The sequence below is a fragment of the Chiloscyllium plagiosum genome, unplaced genomic scaffold (genome assembly GCF_037043375.1).
Source record: "Chiloscyllium plagiosum isolate Xiang-an unplaced genomic scaffold, Cpla_swu_hap1 HiC_scaffold_4, whole genome shotgun sequence".
Lineage (NCBI taxonomy): Eukaryota > Metazoa > Chordata > Chondrichthyes > Orectolobiformes > Hemiscylliidae > Chiloscyllium > Chiloscyllium plagiosum.
The window spans coordinates 96,307,956-96,333,560 of NW_028270142.1; the positions used below are offsets into that span (position 1 = coordinate 96,307,956).

General features: G+C 40.5%; 1 pseudogene; it reads left to right on the forward strand.

Annotated features, from left to right (window-relative positions):
• The first annotated feature begins 9,876 nt into the window (after positions 1–9,876).
• Positions 9,877–10,615, forward strand: LOC148150187 (uncharacterized; annotated as a pseudogene).
• The last annotated feature ends 14,990 nt before the right edge of the window (positions 10,616–25,605 follow it).

The window sequence follows — 25,605 nt, forward strand, 5'->3', positions numbered from 1 at the left end:
TTTCGCTGCTGCCTGTCCTGAAGCTTATGGTTTTCCCTGTAACATCATTTGTGAATATTATCAAAATTCACCATTCTGAAAGCTTTTGAAATCCTGGTCTTCTTGATGTTGAACTTCAAGGAAAAAAATGGGAAAAGTGCACTTCCTTCCACTTATCGGCCAATGCACTTTTCACTGAAACATATTGTTTTGAGTGATGTTGACTGAGGATAAATATTGACCACATCAATTGGGTGAACTCTTCTGGTCTACTTCAAAAGTGTATTGACAGATCTTTAATGTTCATTCTGGGAGATCAGGTCTCATTCAAACAATAATATTATCAATCTCAAATAAATAGAGATAAGATCTTCATTCCTATGTGTAATCAGGCCAGCTGGAATTAAGAATGACACTTGCTAAATGATAATTATTATGTCTTTTCTGATCTTGGAAACTTTGAAAGTGTCTCTGAGCCACATATACAGAAGCCTCTGCTGGAATCAGGAACAAATTGTGTTTTGCTGGCTCTCTGAACTTATCTTTCTGCCCACCCAGTTTCTGCCGTTCTTATAAAACTAAACATTTCCCTGTCCTTATACCTCAAACTCCAAGAGAACACAGGTACTAATCTTACTGAAGACCAAACTATTTTCACTTACTATTTTCAAGTTGTGCACCCCTCAGCTAATATCATCAAAATAACTTAGAATATTTACTGTGGTTGTTCTTGACTGGCACAGATTTGATGGGCAGAAGGGACTTTATCACTACTGTAAACCTCTTAAGACTTACACAAATGAAAATCCATAACAATTTGGAAGCTACAGTTGACTTGAGAAGCAAAGGAAATACATTGCATACAGTTTCTCAGTGTGGAATCAATACAGGCAAGATAAGAGCTTAAGAGCTTTTACTTTAAATAATGATGTATAATATTTCTACAGAGAAACCATTTAGATTAAATCGAACTTCTCTTTATGAGACACAGTATGTTAGTTCTGGCACCAAAAGAATTGTAGGTAGTCTGTGGTTTCATGGTACATCAATGCATTATACATTGTAAGAGTATGGATTACAGTATAGATTTTGTCCATCATGCCTTATCAGCAATAGTACTTGACGCAAACAATCTAGTAGAATTACAATGTTAAAGCTTGATTTCTCGTTTTGCAATACATTAAGTTTATTACAACAACAAATAAAGATGGCTCACGCTTTGACCCTCAGCCTTTTATGACTAGACATTCTGCTGCCAAAGAGAGAATTAGAAGTTAGCTAAACTGAGATGGACTTTAATACTAATATTAACAGATTCAGTAAAGGTCAGGAATTATTAACTTTTGATTTATTTGTATGCCACGGCCCTATTATAAATGTAGACTATTGTCAGCACCTTTATGGAGGCATATTACAGTGTGGGTCTCACCCTGAACATCCACAAGATGAAGGTCCTCCAACAACCAGGCCGGGCATTGTGAAGTAAGCCCCTGAACATCAAAGTTCATGGAAAAGTCTTAGAGAACTTTGACTATTTCCAATACCTGGGGTGTGTCCTGTCAGCCAAAGCAGATCAAGATCCAGCACTGCCTCCAGTGTGCCAATGCAGCCTTGGCCACCTGAGGAAAAGGATATTTAAGGACAACAACATCAGATCTAACACCAAGATCATGGTTTACAGAGCCGTGGTGGTTCCCGTCCTCCTATATGGCTCTGAGACGTGGGCTGTCCAGAGTAGATACCTCAAGGTGGACAGAGGGTGCACTTCAGTGATACCCTCAAAGCCTCATTGGTGAAGTGTGGCATTCCCACAGACACCTGGGAATCACTGACTCAAGACCGGCCAAAGTGGAGGAAGAGCATCCGGGAAGACATCATGCACCTTGAGACTTGCCATCTGGAAAAGGCAAAAATCAGACAAAAACAATGGAAGGAGCGCACTGCTACACCAATACCCCAACCATCCCTTCCTGTGACCACCAAGTGTAACAGAGCCTGTGGTGGCTGTATTGGTCTGTGCAGTCACCCATGGACTTACCATGAGAGTGGAAGGGAGTCATCCTTATCTGCAAGAGACCAATGATAATGATGATGATGAATATAGCTTGAATAGTATCAAACTGGAATTGTAAAAAAAGCATTAATATTATAAATATTAGACAGTAGCATCACGGTAGTGAACATATGCTTTGGGTGGGGATTAGTTAGCTCAGTTAGCTGGATGGCTAATTTATGATGCAAAGTGATGTAAACAGTGTGGATTTGATTCCTGCACTAGCTGAGATTATCATGAAGCGTTCTCTTTTTCAACTTCTCCCTAACCTGAGGCATGGTGACCCTTACGTTAAACCCACCACCAGTTCTCTCTCTGTCCAATGAAAGAGGAACTTTATGGTTTGGTAAGATTTTAGTGACTTAAGAGATTCAGCTAAGATTAATTAACCTGTTGGGTTGCCTTTTGGATATGAAACAGCAAACCAAGATTTTATGAAAACCAAGGCTGATGGAAACAATTCCATGGAATGTTCCTTTGCTGCCTTAGACAACATTCCTTCCTCAACCAAAATCACTAACTTACCAAATCAGTTTGGAATGAAGATAGCTCTTCAAAGTATCAAAGGAAAAATGCTGAAGGCGGGAAATCTTATAGGAATCATTATCTTAAAAGTGTAGATGATATAAAACTTGTGAATATAGTAAGTAGAGAGAAGAGAATATAAGTTAGTGGAACAATAGATGTATGGCAGATAAAATTCACTGCAGAAGGTGAGAGATCATCCATTTCGTTAGTCAGAAAGGGTATTATTGCAAATACATATTTGTGTTAAAGGACAGTTAAAGGATGTGGAGACATGCTTTATTTCATTCAAAAAAATAGCAAAACAAATTGAGTGGCAGAAGGAAAATTAGTCACTGCTCATGCAAGGTTGGTTGACAGGTAGAGAATTCTCACATTCAAAAGATGTGTTTATGGATTGTGATGCACTAAAAAATATATTCTCGGTACATATGAGGTTGTTCTTGAAGCATAACAGGCAAAGGTTGTGAGACATAAGGAAATAACCTTGAAAGACCTACGTTGAATTTGAATGGATAAAGCAAGGTAATGTTGACTGTTCGACGCAGGCAATAGCAGTAGATGCTAAAACTCCTACAAATCATTTTGACGACCAGAGATTTGTAACATCAGCAGTGGAGATGGTGACAATTATAAGCGGATCCATGTCATCTAACTTTTTGTCCATCATCACCATAAACCCAAGGAAGATGGAAATAAGGCAAGTATCCAGAGTAAAGAAAGAACAGCTGTGATCCCCCAAGAATTCCATCTCAGGCTGAAAATGGAAGTACTGAGAGTGGAGGTGAAAATTGAACATCAAACTTTTTCTGTTGTAATAAAGTGGAACATTCTTGTTCTGATTGCTGCAAGTTGCATGGGAGACTATCGGGTTTATTGGCGTTCATGTGAATGATTCTGAAAAATAAAACCCAGCATGGAAACATAACAGTTCAAATTGTAGTTTTAACTACAACCATGATACTGATGGCAAACACTTCTGTGAGTGCAGGAGTGGTGAATAAGGCAGACATAAAATGTATAAGATTTTTGTCAAGTTAAAAAGTAAACCCTTACTCCTCAACTTATACGGCTGCAATGATAACAATTTTAAGGGATACAGGAGCTACTCAAACTCCTTGTCTGGAGTAAGACAAAATCTTTCCTCCAGAAAGGGCATTGAAAGCAGACGTTTTGATGAAGAGACTGAGCAGAGAATACATATTTATTACTTCATGCTATATACATTCAAAATGTAACTTAATGTCCTTTGTGTGTAGTGAATAGAGCAATGACAAATCAAAGTCCATTAGCTAGGGTTAAGGTTAAGCAGATAATAAGTAGCAGAATCTTTTTTTTAAAAGATGGAGGCATTTTTTTAAAAAATGCTCATGGGATGAGGGCATTGTGGGTTGTGCCAGGTTATTTATTACCTATCACTAATTGCCCTGGACAAGGTAGTAAGACATAGGATAGGAAGCAAGGCCATTCGGCCCATCAAGTCCACTCTGCCATTTAATCATGGCTGATGGGTGTTTCAATTCCACTTACCCGCATTCTCCCCGCAGTCCTTTAATTCTTGCGAGATCAAGAATTTATCAATCTCTGCCTTGAAGACACCCAACGTCCCGGCAATTAATTCCACAGGCCCACCACTCTCTGGCTGAAGAAATGTCTCCTCATTTCCTTTCTAAATTGACCCCCTCTAATTTTAAGGCTATGCCCACGGGTCCTAGTCTCCCTGCCTAACAGAAACAACTTCCCAGCGTCCACCCTTTCTAAGCCATGCATTATCTTGTAAGATTGTATTAGATCTCCCCTCAACCTTCTAAACTCTAATGAATACAATCCCAGGATCCTCAGCCAATCATCATATGTTCAGCCTACCATTCCAGGGATCATCTGTGTGAATCTCCGCTGGACACGCTCCAGAGCCACTAAGTCCTTCCTGAGATGTGGGGCCCAAAATTGGACACAGTATTCCAAATCGGGCCTAACTAGAGCTTCATAAAGTCTCAGAAGCACATTGGTGCTTTTATATTCCAACCCTCTTGAGATAAATAACAACATTACATTCGCTTTCTTAATCACGGACTCAACCTGCAAATCAACCTTTAGAGAATCCTGGACTAACACTCCCAGATCCCTTTGTAAGTTGGTTTTATCAATTTTCTCACCGCTTAAAAAATAGCCCATGCCTGTTTTCTTTTTTCCAAAGTGCAAGACCTCGCACTTGCTCATGTTGAATTTCATCAGCCATTTCCTGGACCACTCTCCTAAACTATCTAAATCTTTCTTCAACCTCCCCACCTCCTCAGTACTACCTGCCTATCCACCTAACTTTGTATCATCGGCAAACTTCGCCAGAATGCCCCTGTCCCTTCATCTAGATCATTAATATATAAAGTGAACAGCTGTGGCCCCAACACTGAAACCTGCAGAACCCCACTAGTCACCTGCTGCCATTCCAAAAAAAGAACCTTTTATCCCAACTCTCTGCCTTCTGTCAGACAGCCAATCCCCACTCCATGCCAGTAGCTCACCTTGAACACCATGGGCCCTCACCTTATTCAGCAGCCTTCCATGAGGGACCTTATCAAAAGCCTTTTGGAAGTCTAGATAGATGACATCCACTGGGTTTCCCTAGTCTAACCTACATGTTACCTCTTCAAAGAATTCTAACAGGTTTGTCAGGCATGACCCCCCCTTATTAAATCCATGCTGACTTGCTCTAATCTGACTTTGCACTTCCAAGAATTTGGAAATTTCAAATCGATGGATTCTTGAATTTTACCTACAACCGAGGTTCGGCTGATCGGCCTATAGTTTTCCATCTTTTGTCTTGATCCTTTCTTTAACAAGGGAGTTAAAACAGCGATTTTCCAATCATCTGGGCTTTTTCCTGACTGCAGTGATTTTTCAAAGATCACACCAACACCTCTGCTATTTCCTCAGCTGCGTCCCTCAGAATTCTAGGATGCAGCCCATCGGGGCCAGGAGATTTATCGATTTTTAGACCTTTTAGCTTTTCTAGAACTTTCTCTTTTGTAATGGCTACCATACTCAGCTCTACCCCCGACTCTCCTTCATTGTTGGGACATTACTCATGTCTTCCACTGTGAAGACTGGCACAATATACTTATTAAGATCTTTAGCTATTTCCTTATCTCCCAGCACTAGCCTTCCAGCATCAATTTGGAGCTGCCCAATTTCTACTTTTGCCTCTCATTTGTTTCTTATGTATTGAAAGAAACTTTAACTGTCATTTCTAATATTACTGGCTAGCCTACTTTCATATTTGATTCTCTCCTTCTTTATTTCTTTCTTTGTTATCCTCTGTTTGTTTTTGTAGTCTTCCCAATCTTCTGATTTCCCAGTGCTCTTGGCCACTTTATAGGTTCTCTCTTTTTCTTTGACACATTTCCTGACTTCCTTTGTCAGCCATGGCTGTCTAACCCCTCCCCAGATAATCTTTCTTTTCTTTGGGATGAACCTCTGCACTGTGTCCTCAATTTCACCCAGAAACTCTTGCCATTGTTGCTCTACTGTCTTCCCCACTAGGCTCTGCTTCCAGTCGATTTTCGTCAGTTTCTCTCTTGTGCCCCTGTAATTACCTTTATTTAACTGTAACACCATTACAACCGATTTTGCCGTCTGTCTTTAAAACTGCAGAATGAACTCTATCATATTATGATCGCTGCCTCCTAGGTGTTCCCTTATTTTAAGATCTTTTATAAAGTCTGGCTCATTACATAGCACTAAGTCCAGAATAGCCCTTGTGGGCTCAATCACAAGTTGTTCCAAAAAACCATCCTATAAGCATTCCATGAATTCCCTTTCTTTGGATCCATCGGCAACACTATTCACCCAGTCCACCTGCATATAGAGTGGTGAACAGCCTTCTTGAACTGCTGCAGTCCTTGAAGTGTAAAGACACAAACAGTGCTGTTAGACATGCGTTGGAGATGCTGGTTTTGGACTGGGGTATACAAGGTTAAAAATCACACAACACCAGGTTGTAGTCCAACAGGTTTATTTGGAAACATTAGCTTTCGGAGCGCTCCGTCATCAGGTTGTTGTGGAGTATGAGGTCGTAAGACACAGAATTTATCGCAAAAGTTTACAGTGTGATGTAACTGAAATTATATATTGAAAAAGACCTGGATTGTATGTTAAGTCTCTCATCTTTTAGAATGAACATGTTGTTTCAGTTCTTTCATATGTAAATCACAACATTTTTAAAAGTTACATTCTCAAGTGAACTTTAACAACTGGTGTCATGTCGGCTCAGATAATGCATTTAAGGTGTGAGGCTGTCTGTTCAGACTGATTCTAATTTTAAAAAATGGATTTACTGAATCTTACATAGATTCATGCAGTTTTTGAGCAAAATAAAATGTAATTCTGCAATGGAAGGTGCTATTGGAGAACACTTGATGTGTGATTTGTAGCCGATACACACAGCTGGCCATTGTTTGTTGATAGTGAAGGGAGTGCAAGTTGAAAGTGATGGATGTTATGGCAATCAAGCAAGAATCTTTGGCCTGGATGGTTTTGAGCTTCTTGAGTATTGTTGAAGCTGCACTCATCCAGGCAATTAGGGAATAATCCACCATATTCTTCCTTGGGCTTTATAGATGGCAGAGAGATACTGGGAAGAAATGAGAAGTTGCTTGTCTAATGATTCCTGGCCGCTGATCTGGTCTTGTAGCCGAGTATTTATATGGCGACAACTCAATTTCTGGTCAATGGCAATGTCCAGGGTGTGGGTAGCGGGGATTGCAGTGATGTTAATTCCACTGAATGACTCGGGATGATGATTAGATTATTTGCTTCTCACACTTTACCATTAAGAGTAGACAGGTAGGGCAGTAATTGGCCAGGTTGGATGTGTCCCCAGTTTTTTGTGCACAAGAAATACCTGGGCAATTTTTCACATTGTCAGGAACTCTCAGTGTTATCTCTCTACTAGAACAGCTTGGTTAGAGCTGTTTTTTAGATTCTCTACAGTGTGGAAACAGGCCCTTCGGCCCAACAACCCATACTGCTCCTCTGAAGAGAAACCCACCCAAACCCATTCCCCTACCCTATATTTACCCCTGACTAATGCTGTGGGCAATTTAGCATGGCCAATTCACCTGACTTGTGGAGGAAACCCACACAGACACAGGGAGAATGTTCAAACTCCACAAAGACCAGGACCCTGGTGCTGTGAGGCAGCAGTGCTAACCACTGAGCCAGCGTGCCACCAGTTCTAGAGCATCAGTCTTCAGTGCTATTCTGGAATGTCACCAGGGCCCAGTATCCAATGACTGATATCACGTGGATCACATAGAATTTGTTAACGTCTGGTATCTCTAATCTGTTGGCTATGGGATCTCATTTCCCTGTCTTTTGCATGCTGCTTTTCCTTTTTTACTTAGATTACTTACAGTGTGGAAACAGGCCCTTTGGCCCAACAAGTCCACACCGACCCGCCGAAGCGCAACCCACCCAGACCTATTCCCTACATTTACCCCTACCCCTAACACTACGGGCAATTTAGCATGGCCAATTCACCTAACCTGCACATTTTTTGACTGTGGGAGGAAATCGGAGCACCCGGAGGAAACCCACGCAGACACGGGGAGAATGTGCAAATCCAGGTCTCTGGCGCTGTGAGGCAGCAGTGCTAACCACTGTGCCACTGTGCCGCCCGAAGTAGTCCAATGTTACAGCTTTACCAAGTTGACATCTCATTTGCAGCCTGATACTGCTCCAGGTATGCATTCCTCCATTTTGCATTGAACCAGGATTGATTCCTGGTCAGACAGTAGTGGTGGAGGTTACAGACAATATTTCCTCAAAGCTGCACAGCCACACAGTTGGTCCGCACATGGTACTTGGTGTGCCGATGCACTGTCTTCCAGCTTTAGAAATCAATACTGCACACAGATATCAGAAGTCCATGCATCAGTAAAAAAAAAATTTATTGTTGAATGCAATTCTCCTGCTGCAGCTGGGCTGCAACACCTCATGAAAGTTGAGAGTGTGGTGCTGGAAAAGCACAGCAGGTCAGGCAGCATCCAAGGAGCAGGAGAATCAACGTTTCAGGCATAAGTCCTTCATCAAGAATGAGGCTTGTGGGCCAAGGGGACTTTTAGATAAATGGGAGGGCGTGGGGCGGAGGGGAAGGTAGCTGAGAATGCAATAGGTTGATGAAGGTGAGGGAGAAGGTGTTAGGGTGGACAGGAGGGTGGAGCGGATAGATGGGAAGGGTGATGGTCAGGTCAAGAGGGCGGGGCAAGTTGAAGGCTTAGGACTGGGATAAGGGGGAGGGGGGGGAATGAGGAAACTGATGAAATGCACATTAATTCTGTGTGGTTGCAGGGTCCCAAGGCAGAAGATGAGGCGTTCTTCCTCCAGGCATTGAATGCTTAGGGTTTGGTGATGGAGGACGCCCAGGACTTGCATGTCCTTGGTGGATTGAGAAGGGAATTAAAGTGTTCAGCCACGAGGTGGTGGGGTTGGTTGGGTGTCCCAGAGATGATCTGCAAGTTGGCATCCTGTCTCCTCGATGTAGAGGAGACCACATCGGGTGCAACGGATATAGATGACATTAGTGGAGGTACAGGTAAATTTCTGTCGGATGTGGAAGGATCCTTTGGGCCTTGGACAGAGGTGAGGGAGGAGGTGTGGGCACATGTTTTTCACTTCCTGTGTTGGCAGGGAAAGGTGCTGTCAGTGGTGCACTTCCTGCAGTGGCAGGGGAGATGCTGGGAGTGGTGCACTTCCTGCGGTGGCAGGGGAAGGAAGTGGGAGTGGTGCACGTCCTGCAGTGGCAGGGGAAGGATCATTTCAGAGAACATCTCTGGAACACCCACACCAACCAACCCCACCGCATCCCCCACAATGACGGCATCACAGCAACAGCCTCAGTACTCAACACCAACAGCTGCAAATCTCCAAATACGTCCTACAACTCATCTGCTTTATCCTCGATCACAACGTCTTCATCTTTGACAACCAGTTCTTCATCCAGACACATGGAACAGCCATGGGTACCAAACGTGCACCCCAATATGCCAACATTTTCATGCACAGGTTCGAACAAGACTTCTTCTCTACGCAGGACCTCCAACCAACATTATACACCAGGCACATTGATGACATTTTCTTCTCTGGATCCATAGCGAGAAGTCACTGATAAAACTACACAGTGATATCAACAAGTGTCATCCCACCATCAAACTCACCATGGACTATTCTCTAGTATCTGTCTCATTCTTGGACAAATGCGTCTTCACAACAATAGACACCTCAGCACCATACTCTACCGCAAACCCACAGACAACCTCACAATGCTACACTTCTCCAACTTTCACCTGAAATATATTAAAACAGCCATCCCCTATGGAAAGGCCCTACGCATACACCGGATCTGCTCTGATGAGGAAGAACGTGATGGGCACCTGGAAGTACTCAGGGATGCCCTCATAAAAACGGGGTATGATGCTCAACTCATCGACCGCCAGATCTGACTTGCCATTGCAGGGAACCGTAATGACTTCCTCAGGAGATAGACACGTGCTGCAACCGACAGGATACCCTTCATTGTCCAGTACTTCCCAGGAGCCCCAAAACTACACCACGTTCTTCGCAGCCAGCAACACATTATCAGTGAGGATGAGTACCTTGCCAAGAGCTTCCCCACACCTCCAATGCTCGCCTTTAAACAACCACCAAACCTCAAACAGATCATTGTTCGTAGCAAACTACCCGGCTTTCAGGGTAACTCCATACAGCCCTGTCACGGTAGGCGCCGCAAGACCTGTCGGAGTGTGGACACGGATATCACCATTATATGTGGGGATACCTCCTACCGTGTATATGGCAGGCACTCATGCAAATCAGCCAATGTTGTCTATCTCATACGCTGCAGGCAAGGATGCCTTGAGGCATGGTACATTGGTGAAACCGAGCAGAGGCTACGGCAACAGATGAATGGACACCGCACAACAATCATCAGACAGGAGTGTTGCCTCCCAGTTGGAGAACACTTCAGCAATTTGGGACATTCAACCTCAGACCTTCGGGTGACTGTCCCCCAAGGTGGACTTCGGGACAGGCAGCAGTGAAAAGTGGATGAGTCTGATAGCTAAGTTTGGTACCCATAAGGATGTCCTTAACTGAGACCTTGGGTTCATGTCACATTACAGGTGACCACCATTGCACTATACATACACACAGACACATACAAACACACACAGAGATACTCCTAAACACACAGACACACACTCCTACAGACACACACCCCCCCACACTCACTCATACACCTTCTCACAGACTTAGACTCCTTTACCCTCACACGCACGCATATACACTCTCTCTCTCAGACACTCACAACCCCTCACTCCACACATACACACACATATACATTTGTGGGGTGAATTTGTACTTGCAGAGTTACATTGTACGTTGCTCAAAAACTGCATGAATCTATGTAAGATTCTGTTAACTCATCTTTTAGAGTAGAATCAGTCTAAACATTATGGCATAGACAACAGCACACAGGGGGCTGAACACCTTCAACACATTATCTGGGCTGACACCAATTGTTAAAGTTCACCTGAAAATGTAACTTTTAAAATAAGTTTTGCGATTTACATATGAAAGAAGTAAAACTAACACGGTCACTCTAACAGATGAGAGACTTAACAAACAATCAAGGTATTTTTCAATGTATAATTTCAGTTACATCACACTGTAAACTTTCGCTATAAATTCTGTGTCTTACAACTGTGTCCTCCACAACCACCTGATGAAGGAGCAGCGCTCTGAAAGCTCATGCTTCCAACTAAACCTGTTGGACTATAACCTGGTGTTGTGTGATTTTTAACTTTGTACACCCCAGTCAAACACCAGCATCTCCAAATTATAAAAGATGGAAGTTCTTATATAGATATTTTTATTGAAAAAAAAGGAAATATTTTTAACATTTGTTTACAATATTACAAAGTAATACAAACAAATATAAACACTAATATACAATTAAATATATATAAAAGAAATAAATAATAACCAAAACACAAAAAAGAAAAAAAACAACTAACTACTAATCTATCCTACAAATAACCAAAACATAAAATAGGATATTCTACATTAATAGTGAAAAATAACAGGATAATTAAATAATTAAGTACATACTCAAAATGAATTAACATCAAGTCATAATAAAACCCATATTTATATGGGATTCCTCCTCCCGGGGGCCCCCGGACCAGCCAGAATCCCTACCACAGCTAGACAAAAGCCCCTGACAATATGGCCGAAATATCTGTATCAATATAGTTCAGAAAGGGCTGCCATATTTTACAGAATAATTCAGTTTTTTGGTGCACCAAATTTGTGAGGAAGTCAAGGGGGGTATGTTCCATGATTAACCTGTGCTAATTTGAAAGTCCTGGAGGGCCCTCAGCTACCCAATTCACTAAGATATTTTTCCTTGCACAAAAAGAGAGAATGGAAAATAGCTTCATCCCATGCACATCCAGGGAGGGCAAATTTGAAAAGCCCAGAAGAGACACTGGATCCAATCTAATCTCCATTCCCAAGATTTCTGTCAGAGCATTCGCTACTCTGCCCCAGTATTTGCGGATCTTGTGACATGTCCACAAACAGTGTGTGAGAGTGCCCACTTCTATTTCACATTTAGGACATATTGGGGATGTTCCTAACCTAAATTTTGCCAGTCGTTCAGGTGCTAGATGAGCCCTATGGAGTATCTTTAATCGAATGGCTTGGGTTCTATTACAAATAGAGATCTTTCTGGCATTTTCCCAGATGTCCTCCCACATTTCTAGAGGGATTTCTAACCCCAATTCCTGGTTCCATGTTTTAGGCAGTCGTTCCATGTCTTTCTAACCCTCATTATGTGATGAGTGATAAAGAGTACTCACCGAGGGTGGACCCATTGGCCATAGCACTCTTCTCTCCTTATCCGATTTGTAGGGACTGTCTAATAAAGTGGTCTTCTTCTGTATATTATCTCGTATTTGGAAATACCGAAAAAGTCTCCATTAGGTAGTCCAAACTTCTGGTGCAACTGCTCAAAAGACATCATAACCTCCCCATCGAACAGATCCCCCAAGCAGGAGCCACCTCTGGACCTCCAAGTTTTAAATGTAGCATCTGTCTGCCCTGGCTGAAAACCCGATGCTCCCACTATAGGAGTATAAGGAGAGGTTTTTTGTAGGTTACCCTCATCTTGCCACATTATCCTCCAGGCTTTAATTGTATTTAATACAATAGGATTTTTACAATAGTCCATAATAGCTCTCACCTTATCTAAAAATAAAAGAATGATGAGGGGACACTTTGCTTGGGAGGTCTCAGTGTCTAACCAAATTGATTGTGTGTCACAGGGACCCAGTCAGCTATATAGCATAGTAAAGAACTCAACTGACACCTCCTAAAGTCTGGAAAATTCAGTCCTCCTCTTGCTTGTGGAAGCTGCAGCTTTTCTAATTGGATAAGGGGTCATCTATAATTCCAAATAAAAAAACCAAGCCAGCCGTGTAGTTTACATAACGTCAGTCTGAGCAACATCAGAGGAAGTATTTTAATATAATTAAAATTTCCTCCTATAATTGAATGGGGGGCCCCAAAAGCCATCAACTTGGAGAACGCCTCCATTACAAATTTGAAGGGGTGTGCTGGGGGGGGGGGGGGGGGGGCAATAAAGATTCAAAATCCCATGCTCCTCTCCATTTATTAGGGCTTTAATCCAGATTCGTCTTTTATCTGGTTTAAGATTTTGAAAGGAAGATTATTACGAATGAGAATGACTACTCCCCTACTTTTTGAACTAAAAGATCAGAAAAAGGCCTGGTCAAATCCACCCTGTTGTAATTTTAAGTGCGTCTCCTGTAAGAGAGCTATATCAACCCTTTCTTTTTTGAGGTTTGATAATATCTTCTTCCTTTTGATTGGTGAATTACTCCCCTTGATATTCCAGGTGAACCACCTAAGCGAATGGCTAGCCATGATCATCCTGGCAAGCCCGAGACCCCCCAGGAGGAAGAACCCCATCCAAAACACCCTGAGTAAAGATTATGGAAAATTCACAAAAGCAAAAATTCTTTAAGACATTTACACCAACACAATTATAAACTATTCCTAAGTAAAGAAAACGATACAAAACACATTTGAAAGGAGACTTTCCCCCTTGCTCCCAGGGGATGTAACTACCTGTCAATAACCCTACCGTAACCTCTCCTAACTAGTGCCCTTCCCTTGACCCAGGCATTAGAAAATGGAGTAGACAAATTCGAGTGTTCTATAAAAACAAAGTTGAAAGTGAGTGACCCACCTCCCCCCCACCTAACACCAACATCTAGGTGTGTTTAGCAAGCATAATACAAATTATAAATATATAAAACTACAAAGTTACAATCCCAGCAATTATTAGAAAACTAAATAAGATGACAGAAGAAAAGAACCCCACTCTAAAAAAGAGGTAGGACAAAATAACAAACCCCCCTCCCACACAAATCAAATAAGCCGCACGGTCTGTGAACAAAAAAATCACATAGTGAATAACAAATAAGCCCCCCCTTCCCAAACCCTTGGAGAAGGTAATGAACAAAAACGGATGGAGAAGTTAAAAAGGGCAACTGGGGGGTGGGAGGGAAATAAAATCATTATCCATCACAGTCTATTTAAGAGAGTCCAAGAATTCTTTAGCCTTCTCTGGTGATCCAAAGCTGTATACGGATCCTTCATGGCTGAAGTGGAGCGTTGCCGGGTAACGCAAGGAGTATTGGATATTTAGGTCTCTCAGACACTTCTTCGCCTAATCGAACGCCCTCGTCTTGCGGCTGGAGAAAATTCCTGGAATAACATAATCCTGGAACCCTTGTACATCATGGCCTGGGGATCCTTCCCCAGGACTCTGGAGGCTTCCAGGAGCATTAGCTTCTCTCTATAACATTGGAGCTGGAACAGAACTGGGCAGGGGCACTGGTCTGACCCGGGCCTGCGTATAGCAACCTGGTGGGCTCACTCCACCTTAATCTGGTCTGGTCTGGACTCCAACTTTAATATTTGAGGGAGCCATTGCTCCAAAAAAACTGCGAGCTGGCCTTCCTTTTCCCGTTCGGGAAGGCCCAGCAACTGAATATTTTTTTGATGGCCCCGATTGTCGAGGTCGTCAATGTGCTCCTCCAAGGTCGGGACTCACTGCTCGAGAGCCTGGACCTGGCCCACGGCTGACTCGGCAGCAGCCTCCGAGGTCACAACCTTTTGCTCCGCCCCTCCGACTTGTTGTTCAGGTTTTTCAATTTCTCGGTCATGCTTCTGCAGATGTATAACATCTCCATGATTCTGTGAGCATAATCTTAATCTCCACAACCACCTGATAACGAGCAGCGCTCTGAAAGCTAGTGCTTCCAAATAAACCTGTTGGACTATAACCTAGCTTTGTATGATTTTTAACTTTGTCCACCCCAGTCCAACACCAGCACCTTCAGGTCGTAGCCAAAATATGGCATAGTTAGGTTTCATTTTCTCACATTAGTGGAAATAACATACAAGGATCTAGTGAAGTTACCTCTGGAGTAAAAGGAAATCTGTCGCGATAAACCAGGGTGCAAAAGTTAGCCAGACATGGTGTGGGTGTGGGAGAATCTGCGCCAATAAAACAGTTTAAGTTCAGAAAAATAAGTTCAGATGAAAACACTTCCGTATGTCAGAAAATCACTTGATTGAACTGAGTCAAAGCAATTGGAATTCTGCAATTGCATTAGTTCCAAAACTGATGTGTTAACTGGATTCTACACAAATTAAAGTAAATATGTTAGCAAAAGTAGATTCATACACATTTCATTGGTTAGAAGATTGTGTTGATGGATAGTGCTTCATTCTTTATTAAAACTGATATATTGATGAGAGGTTGGAAAACCAAGTTGAAGTTAAGAACTGAGGAGATATCTGCTCTTGTTATATCAAATTGATTATATCAATGGTGAATCATGCCATTTAGGTTAAAATAATGATCCAGGAACTTTCAAAACATTATGACCTATCCATACTTAGTGTTGTTAATTATATTGGTTTACTTCTGAAATATATTTTCATAAACCAGCATCTGGGAAGAACATGTTAAAGCAATTGGGAGCTTGATTTAAACAGCTGCTCCATCATTTAATAGGATCATGGCTGATCTCATCTTGTCCTCAACTCCACTTTCCTGCCATGATTCTCATAAACTGTTACTAATTAATAACCTGTCTAATTCTTATGGCATAAGAGTGAATTTATAGAAGAAATGTTAACTTATCAAGGACATATAATAGAAAATTGACAAATGTTGCCAAAAAGACTGAAAATAAAGACTTTGACAGAATTTCCCATTCCTAAAATTAATTAAGAAATCATGAGATCTTTTCGACTCTGTGGCTTCTATTGAACGTTTTTGCCTAACAACGGTATTAAGGCTTCCTCCCAACAACCTTATTGCAAAAACAAGCAAAGGCAAATGGTCAAAAGAGTGCCAAATAACTTTCAAGAAGCTGAAAGCAATCCTGATGAATGAAGTGGTGTCAGCCACTCTTTTTACTAAAAATCACACAACACCAGGTTATAGTCCATCAGCTTTATTTGGAAGCACCAGCTTTCGGAGTGTTGCTCCTTCACCATGTAGTTGCATCCTGATGAAGGTAGCAACGCTCTGAAAACTAGTGCTTCCAAATAAACCTGTTGGACTATAACCTGGTGTTGTGTGATTTTTAACTTTGTCCACCCCTGTCCAACACTGGCACCTCCACATCATGAGTCTTTTTGCTAAATCCCTTAAAATGGTGAATAACACTTATTACGTGTAGTCTTATTGCAAGAAGATGAATTGAATACAAAAAAAAGCAGGAGGGTACTTTCCTAAGAAACAAAATGAAAATAAGTATTTTAAAGTAGAAAAGAATTGGGGATTGTTGCTAGCACTTCAATATTTTGATATTTATGTCTGTCACATATACAAAGAATAACAAATATTCACTGACTATAATCCCTTGGCCTTTGTCATAAATTTAAGAATCAGAATGCGAGATTGTTTCAGTGGTGTTTGCTAATTCAGCCTTATAACAAAAAATTTGTTCATGTTGCTGGAAAGGATAATAGCATTGCTGATGCACTGTCAGGAATATAATGATGGGGGAATTGAGTGGAGATTAAGAAGGTGACAAGAAACTGTATAGATTTTGTATAAAGAGTGAATGAAGATGAATGAATGTAAGTCTAAATGTTTATGTTTTTGTGTTGTCTGTGTTTTGTTGTCTATATCACAAGAAAATGTATTTGAAAATAGTGCTTCATATCCCAAGGGTGGAAGCATGTTGGGAGTACACATTTATAATAATATAATGTAAGAAATAGGAACAGCAGTAAGCAATTCAATTGTTCCATCATTTAATAGGATCATGGCTGATCTCATCTTGTCGTCAACTCCACTTTCCTGCCATGATTCTCATAAACTGTTACTAATTAATAATCTGTCTAATTCAAATTTATTGAATGCCCCAGCTTCCATCATCCCTGGGGTAGTGAATTCCACAGACCCTTTAGAGTCAAAGAGTCATAGAGTCGTAGAGTCATATAACACAGAAGAGGCCATTCAGCCCATTTAGGCTGTGCTGACCTATCTACACTAATCTCAATTTTCAGCACTTAGTCCATAGCTTTAAATGTTACGACAATTCAAGTGTTTATCCATGTAGTAATTCAAGGTTGTTACGTTCCCACCTCCGCTGCCATTCCCAGGCAGAACATTCCAGATTACCATGACCCTCTGGGTGAAAAGAAATTCCTCAAACCCCTCTCAGCCTCCTGCCCTTCACTTTAAATTTATGCCCCCTCATTATTGTCTTTTCTCCGATGGGGTACAGCTGTTTTCTATTCACCCTGTTCCATTCCCCTCAGAAACTTATATACTTCAATCAGGTTTCCCTCAACCTTCTCTTCTCGAGAGAAAACAACCCAAGCCTATCCAACCTCTCTTCATAGCTAAATGGCTCTGTCCTAGGCATCATACTTCTCTGAAGCTCCTTTGCACCACTTCCAGTGCAATTATATCCTGTGATGGTGCTTGTTAACTAGCTGCATTGTTAAGCTGAAAATACCTAACAGGTTCCTTAAGATCTGATCAAAATGATTACAAGAAAACACGTGCATTTTGATATAAAGCACCTTTATTAGCTTAATCTACTTAATATATATTGGAGACACATGCAAACTAATGAGTGACTGTTAGCCTAAACCACATAATTAACATATATACAGGTTCGATAAGTTAGGTGGTCCTAGTTAGCGCATTTATTGGTAACAAAAGTATAATAGTAAAGAGTCTCACTGTCTTCCTCCCCTTGGGGACTCTGCTTTGCAGCTGCTGGTCTAGAGAACTTGGGGATCCCAGGAACGTCTGCAATCCCAGTCCGAGGTGAAGTCCGGCAAGTGTGATAAAGTCCCTGACATTAATACTATTCTGGTTATGTGCTGTAGCATCATTTTGTGGTACTGTACTTTGAGTACTTTTCCACACATTCCATTATACAGAAAAACATGTCCAGGTGGCTATATGTAATGGCTCAACACAACAGTTCTCACAGACAATTTAATGTCATATCCTTACCTCTCAATCAAAATGGGATGTTTTAACATTAGACCTGTTTTCCACATACTGTTCAACTGTACTTCAATTGTGTATTGTCATGTCCAAATAACCTTTAATGGCCTGGTTTGAAGACACATATCTACCACTACACTAGAACTGCACACTAGTTCTCCAGCTGTGGGCTAACTAATGCTCGAACATAATGTCCCTGCTCTGATAATCTATGTCATGATTGATAAAGGATAGTGCACCCTATATCTTCTTAATCACCCTATTAACCTATCCTGCTGCTTTCATGATTCCTTAGATGAGAGTTCCCTGTTCCTCTGAGTTTTCTAATGTTCTGCCATTCATTGAGTGCATTGTTACTTCTTCCAAAGTGCTTCACCCCACAATTTTCAGCATTAAAGTTCATTTGCCACTGATCTGTCCATCTAAATAACCCTAAGACCTTCTTCTTCACTATTAACCACCTGGCCAATTTTCATGTTATCATAAACTTACTTATCATCCCCCCAACCCACATTATAATCCAATGTTGTTGATATATATTACGAACAATAAGGGACCCAGTGCTGATCCTTATGGTACATCCCTGGACATTGGTTTTCATTCACCGATACAGCCTTCCATTACCACCTTCTGTTTCTCCAGCATTCTCTGAATTTGCTTTAGACGTTCCTGGGAACCCGATCAAGTTTCCAAATATCACCATTTCTGAATATCTTGTAAAACCTGCAAAATCTGGACCAAATCCAAATAATCTTCCATCAGTACATAGCGGCAAGAAAATCATTGACAAGAAGCCCAGATGACAATGAGAAATCATCGCATCTTTTGTTTCCAGACTTTTGGCCAATAGGGGGCAACACAGTAGAGCTGTAGTGCATTGTGAATATGCCTGTGATTAAGGGCATGTGGTCTTAATTGTGGATTATAGCTTAGATATTAACCAAATTTTGCCGATTGTTTTAAGAATAATTTTTTTGTTTCTAGTAAATTGATTATTTTGAGTTATTCAAAGAAGCCTGGAGAAAATTTCTATTCTTCTAGGCAGTAGTGCAAAAAGGAGCAAATTAGACATTTTGCTGATTGATTTTTAAAAATTCATTCATGGGATGTGGGTGAGGCACCATTTATTGCACAACCTTAGTTGCCCTTTAGAAGGTGATGGTGAGCTGTTTTTTTGAACCAATACAGGACATTTGTTGCAAATAGACTGGCAATGTATCAGGATGGGAATTCCAAGATTTTAATCCAGTGACACTGAAGTGATAGACTTCCAAGACAGGATGATAGAGAGAAGCTTGCAGATGGTGATGTTCCCATGTATCTGCTGCTCTTGTCTTTCTAGATGGTCATGGTCATGTGTTTGGAAAATGTTGTCTAAGAAAATATGGTGAATTTCTGCAGTACATCTTGTAGATAACACATGCTGCTATTTCTGAGCCTCAGTGGTGGAGGAGCTAAATGTTTGTGGATGAGATCTCAATTAAACAGGCTTTGTGTGCTGGTTAGTGTCCATTTCTTCAGTGTTGTTGGTTTTGCATTCTACCAGACAAGTGTGAGGTGCTCCATCATACTTGTGACTTGTGCCTTTTCGATGGTGGATAAGCTTTGGTGAGTCAGGAGGTGAGTTACTTGCTGCAAGATTCATAGTCTCTGACCTGCTCTTATAGCCATTGTATTTATATGGCTAGTCCAGTTCAGTTTCTGGTTAATGACACTAGCCATGAGGTTGACAGGGAATCAGTGATGGTAACGCAATTGAATGTAAAGGGGCTGTTGTTTTGTCTTATTGGAACTATTCATTGCCTGACACATTGTTGCATGAATGTTACTTGCCATTTGTTAGCCCAAGCTTGGATATTATCCAGGTCTTGCAACATTTGGGCACATGCGTACTAATGATGCAACTGGGAGAGTTGTGGGGCTTGATTTTCAGTGCATTCCTCCCATCAAAGCTGTAATAGTATTCATGAACATAAATGTCTATTGCTATTAATGCTCAAATCTTTGAAATATACTAACATAGATGATTAGAGCGGGAATAGGCCATTTGACCCCTCCAGCCTGCTCCATCATTCAATATGATTATGGATGATTGTCACGCTCAATCCCTCGGTGCCTTTAGTCACAAGAGCTTTACCTCCCTCCTTCTTGAAAACACACAATGGTTTTGCCTGAACTACTTTCTGTCATAGCAAGTTTCACAGGCTCACCACTCTCTGATTGAAGAAATTTCTCCTCATTTCAGTCCTAAACAGTTTACCCCTTAACCATAAAATATGATGAAGAGTCATCTAGACTCGAAACGTTAGCTTATTTCTCTCCATGGATGCTGAATGACTCATTGAAATCTCCAGCCTTTTTTGTTTTCAGTACAGACACCAACAGCTGCAGTAATTTGCTCCTTTCCTTACAATACGATCCTGCCTCAGGACTTTCCCACCATAGGTCCTTCCTGCATCTATCCTGTCTCGTCCTGTTAGAATTTTATAGGTTTCTTCGAAAGTCCATTGAATGCAATTCTAACTAACTCAATCACTCCTTATACGTCATTCCCGCCATCCCAGGAATCAATTTGATAAACCTTCATTACATTCCCTCTGTAACAAGAACATCCTTTCTCAGATAAGGAGAGCACAACTGCATACTGTAAAGGCAATGGCCTAGTGGTGTCATCCCTCAACAATTAATTCAGGAAACTCAGCTAATGTCAATGGTTCAAACCCAGCACAGCAGAAGATGGAATTTGAATTCAATAAAGAATCTGGAATTAAGGGTCTATTTATGAACATGAAACCATTGCTGATTGTTGGGAAATACCCATCTGGGTCACTAATGTCCTTTATGTAAGGAAATCTGTCATCCTTACCTGTTCTGGCCTACATGTGACTCCAGACCCAAAACAATGCAGTTGACTATTACTTTTTTCTCTGGGTTATTAGGAATAAGCAATAAATGCTGGCCTAGCCATAAAAGCCCACATTCCCTGAGTGATTTTTAAAAATGCAATATTGCAGGAGAGGCCTCACCAATGCCCTAAATAATTTCAGGAAGATATCCTTGTTCCTGTATCTGGATCTTCTTACTATGAATGCCAACATACAGTTTGCCATCTTTACTGACTGCTGCACCTGCATACTTATTTTCAGCGACTGGTGCATGAGGCCACCCAGGTCTCATTGAATATTCCCCTTTCTCAATTTACAGCCTTTCAAATAATAATCTGCTTTCCTACTTTTGGTACAATGTGGATAACCTTACATTTATCCACATTATACTATATCTGCCATGCATTTGCTCACTCACTCAGCTCATCCAAATCACACAGCAACATCTCTGCATCCTCTTCACAGCTCACCCTTCCACCCAACTTTGTGTCATCTGCAAATTGTGAGAATTTACATTTACATCTAAATTATTGGCATATACTGCGAATAGCTGGTGTCCTGGTACCAAACCCTACAGTACCCCACTGATCATTGCTTGCCATTCAGAAAAGACCCATTATTTTCTACTCTTTATTTCCTGTCCCCTAACCAATTTTCTATTCATCTCAATACATTACCTCCAATTCTATGTGCTTTAATTTTACACTTAGATGGGACTTTGTCGAAGTCCAAATAAACCGCATGCAGTGGCTCCCCAATCTACTCTATTAGTTATATCCTAAAAGAATTCCAGTAGATTTGTGTCAAGCGAGGTTACAGTTTTGTAAACCCATGCCGACTTTGTCTCATTTTAATACTGTTTTCTAAGTGTTTCTGCTATAAAATTCTTGCTAATGAACTCTCATATTTTACCCACTACCAACATCAGGCTGACCGATCTATAATTTGCAGTTTTCTCTCTACCTCCCTTTTTAAATAGTGTGGTAACATTAACCACCATCCAATCTATGGGAACTCTTCCAGCGTCTATATAATCTTGAAAGGTGATCATCAATGCTTCCTTTATTTCTATTTCCTTATGTAATCTAGGATGGAGATGATCAGGCCCTGGGGAATTATCAGTTTTCAATCCCATCGATTTCTCCAACACCATTTCTCGACAAATACAGATTTGCTTCAGCTCTTCTCGGACATTATGTGTGTTCTTCTTTGTGAAGACAGAAGCAAAGACTGAATTTAGTTTGCCAGCTATTTCCTTATGTCCCATTATAAACTCCCCCTTTTCTGACTGTAAGACAGTAGGGCAAGCTAACTGTTAGTAAAATATGCACGAGAAAGAATGTACAAAAAGCAGATATTTATGCAAAATTGATTCTTTTAGCCCTCACTGAAGTGTTTTGGTCAATCTTAGGGACCACACTTCAGGAAGTACATAATGAATTTTGAGAGGGTACAGCACAAATTTACAAGAATGTTACCTGGAGTGAGGGATTACAGTTATAAGAATAAATACAAGAATTCATAATTCACCTTAGAGCAGATAATACCAACAGATTTGATATTATCATGAAGAATTGTTACAGAATCAATTAAGTGACATAGTTTACAGTGGCTAATCAGAGGACTGATTAGCCACTGTAAACTATGGTGATTGACAAAGAACCAGAGAAGATATGAAGGAAAATTGTTTTCTAGTAACAATAGCTTTTGGACTGCATTCCCTGATCAGATGGTGAACACAGATTCAATAGCAGCCTTTAAAAGGGAATTGGAATAACACTTGAAGAAATAGTTTTTTAAAGCATCTGGATAAATACTAGGAGAGTATGTGTCATGAACAGTTTTAAGCTGTTTCAGCAAAGTTATTTATGATCAATGTATTTGTATATGGAGTGTTTACTTCTTACCTGTGGAATGAGAGGTGATTTTAATCATCCAGCTGCAAGCCCTTGTCACTTAAAAAGAAAGGTTAGTTTATCTCACATTTTCACTCTGGAGGTTTCTAGGCTACTCACACACTCAGAATTATTACAGACAAAGATAAAAGCACTTGTGAAAAGGAATCAATTTCAATTTCTGTTATGGCATTTCAAAGTCGGGGATGTTGCATTTTCTGAAGTGAGGGTTTCAAATTATAGCATTGTCTCAGCAATGCTGATGGCTTTCAGGGTAGGAACAGGGTTTGCTCCTCTCGAAAGCCATCACAACTGTTAAGAAGGGAGAACAAAGTTTCTCTATGTCTTTTATTTCTCTTCGTCACCCTGAAGTGCCAAGTGCTCTTATATTTCTCTGAAAGTGTTTCATGATGACTGTGTTTTTTGAGACAAAAATCAGCAGAGGCTGGAATTCAAGATAGACAAGCAGGAGGCTGGAAGAACACAGCAAGCCAGGCAGCTCAGGAGGTGGAGAAGTCAATGCTTCAGATATAACCCTTCTGGGTTATACCTGAAACGTTGACTTCTCCACCTGCTAATGCTGCCTGGCTTGCTGTATTCTTCCAGCCTCCTGACCAACTCTCTGCTTTTTAGCAGCTTATCCCACTTTTCCATTATTCTCCTTAGGTAGGCAGAGATGGCCACTGTAACGTGAAAACTGCCAAATCATGTCAAACTTGCAAGGAATGGTCACCACTGGTACCTTCTCAAGGCAGCAAGTGCTGACCTGGCCAGCGATGCCCACACTCTGTGAATGAATTTTTAAAATATACAATCCATAGTTTTGAATACCAAATGCCTTTAAATCAAGTACATTGTTTTTGTGTTCTTCGGCGAACTATTTACAATGGGACATGTGAAATTCCAGGAGTGCCAGCTAGGTATGTCTATTTGTAATTCACTTGGAACATTCTAGTAGATTACAGTAGCCCATCAGAGGACATCAATTTAAGGCGATTGACAAAAGAACCTAAAATGAATTACGGTACTTTTTCTGCAACCACCGATTTTGGACTGCATTCCCTGATCAACGGTGAATGCAGATTCAATAGCAGCATTTAAAAGGGAATTGGAATATTACTTGAAGAAATAGTTTTGTTTTTAAGATTCTCGACAAATATTGGGACAATGTGTGCCATGAACAGTTTTAAGCTGTTTCACCATGCTCAATGTATTTGTTGACAAACATTGCAGGAACGTTGTGTATACCTTAAGACAATGATGTCACTTGGAAAACTTAATTTATTATTTGTGAAGTGCTTTGGGATACATGAAAATGTTTACACATATTGCATGAATATAAGTTTTTTTTATCTTGTGGCAAGCAACTCAAATACCTTGGGAGCTTTTTGTTTAAGTGATTAAATGAGGAATTGAATATCTGAATGTTAAAGTTGGGGTCCAGAAGACATGCATTTAATGATCGATATGTTCTGAATAAAACAGAAATTATCTCTTTTTTACAAACACTATCTCAATCTTGTTATGTTTCATTTGAGTTGCTTGCCACAAGATAAAAAAAACTTATATTCATGCAATATGTGTAAACATTTTCATGTATCCCAAAGCACTTCACAAATGATAAATAAAGTTTTTCAAGTGACGCCATTGTTGGGCATCTGATAATGTATTGATTTTCCACCACTCAACCACATGCTATCAAATGAATAGCAGAATCATCTCCAAACCTTGCCTGCTGGAGATTGGGTGCATATACATTTACAGAATAGATTTATAAACGTGACTGCCCTTCTTTCCTTCATAAACATTCAACCGTGACAAGATCCAACACCCACATACTGACTAGCTTGTCAAATCAGAAGTTATTTTCAGATGATGAACAAAACAGAATATTTATAAATATATAGATATGTCTTTTTGCTGAATATCTGGAACAAGTTTAAATGATAAATATGAGAATATTAATATAATAGTTGATAAATATGAGAATATTGACTCCAGGACACTTAGACATCTCTATTTTTCTTAATAAATAGCTGACCTATGTTATGTTGTCACCTACAATGAGATCCCTTATTAAGTTCCATGATGACAACTTGTACAGTATATGATAGCATAGTATATCTGTAACAGTGTCAGTATTCAAAACATAAATGAGGAAGAAGATTGAGAGGAGAGGATGAAAGGGGGAGAAAAAAGTCATCACTCATATATATCTGCTCCAAAGTATACAATAATCTTTGAAGTAAGACCTTGAGGATGAAATTGGTCCACACCAGCTCAAAATTGTCTCATCATGAATCAGCAGTTGATTTTTCCTGCTCCCGATCTTCTTTTACCATTGAAATATATGGAACAAACTTTAAGTTGAATTGGAAACTCATTTTGGAATATGTTTCTCACTTTTATACAATTTGAAATGGAAAATCTTGGCAAAATCTTGGTTTTCCAGGTCAACGTAAAATAAAAACTGGCAATGTACATCTCAACTTGAGGATTCACTTCATGCCCATTTTTCTGCACTAAACTGAAATCCATTGCTTGCGTGCAATTTCAGTAAGTTCAGTGAAGTTATCCACAGTAACCTGGCCCATATTTATATTTGAGAAGTCCAGTGGTCATGACTAGTGTTAT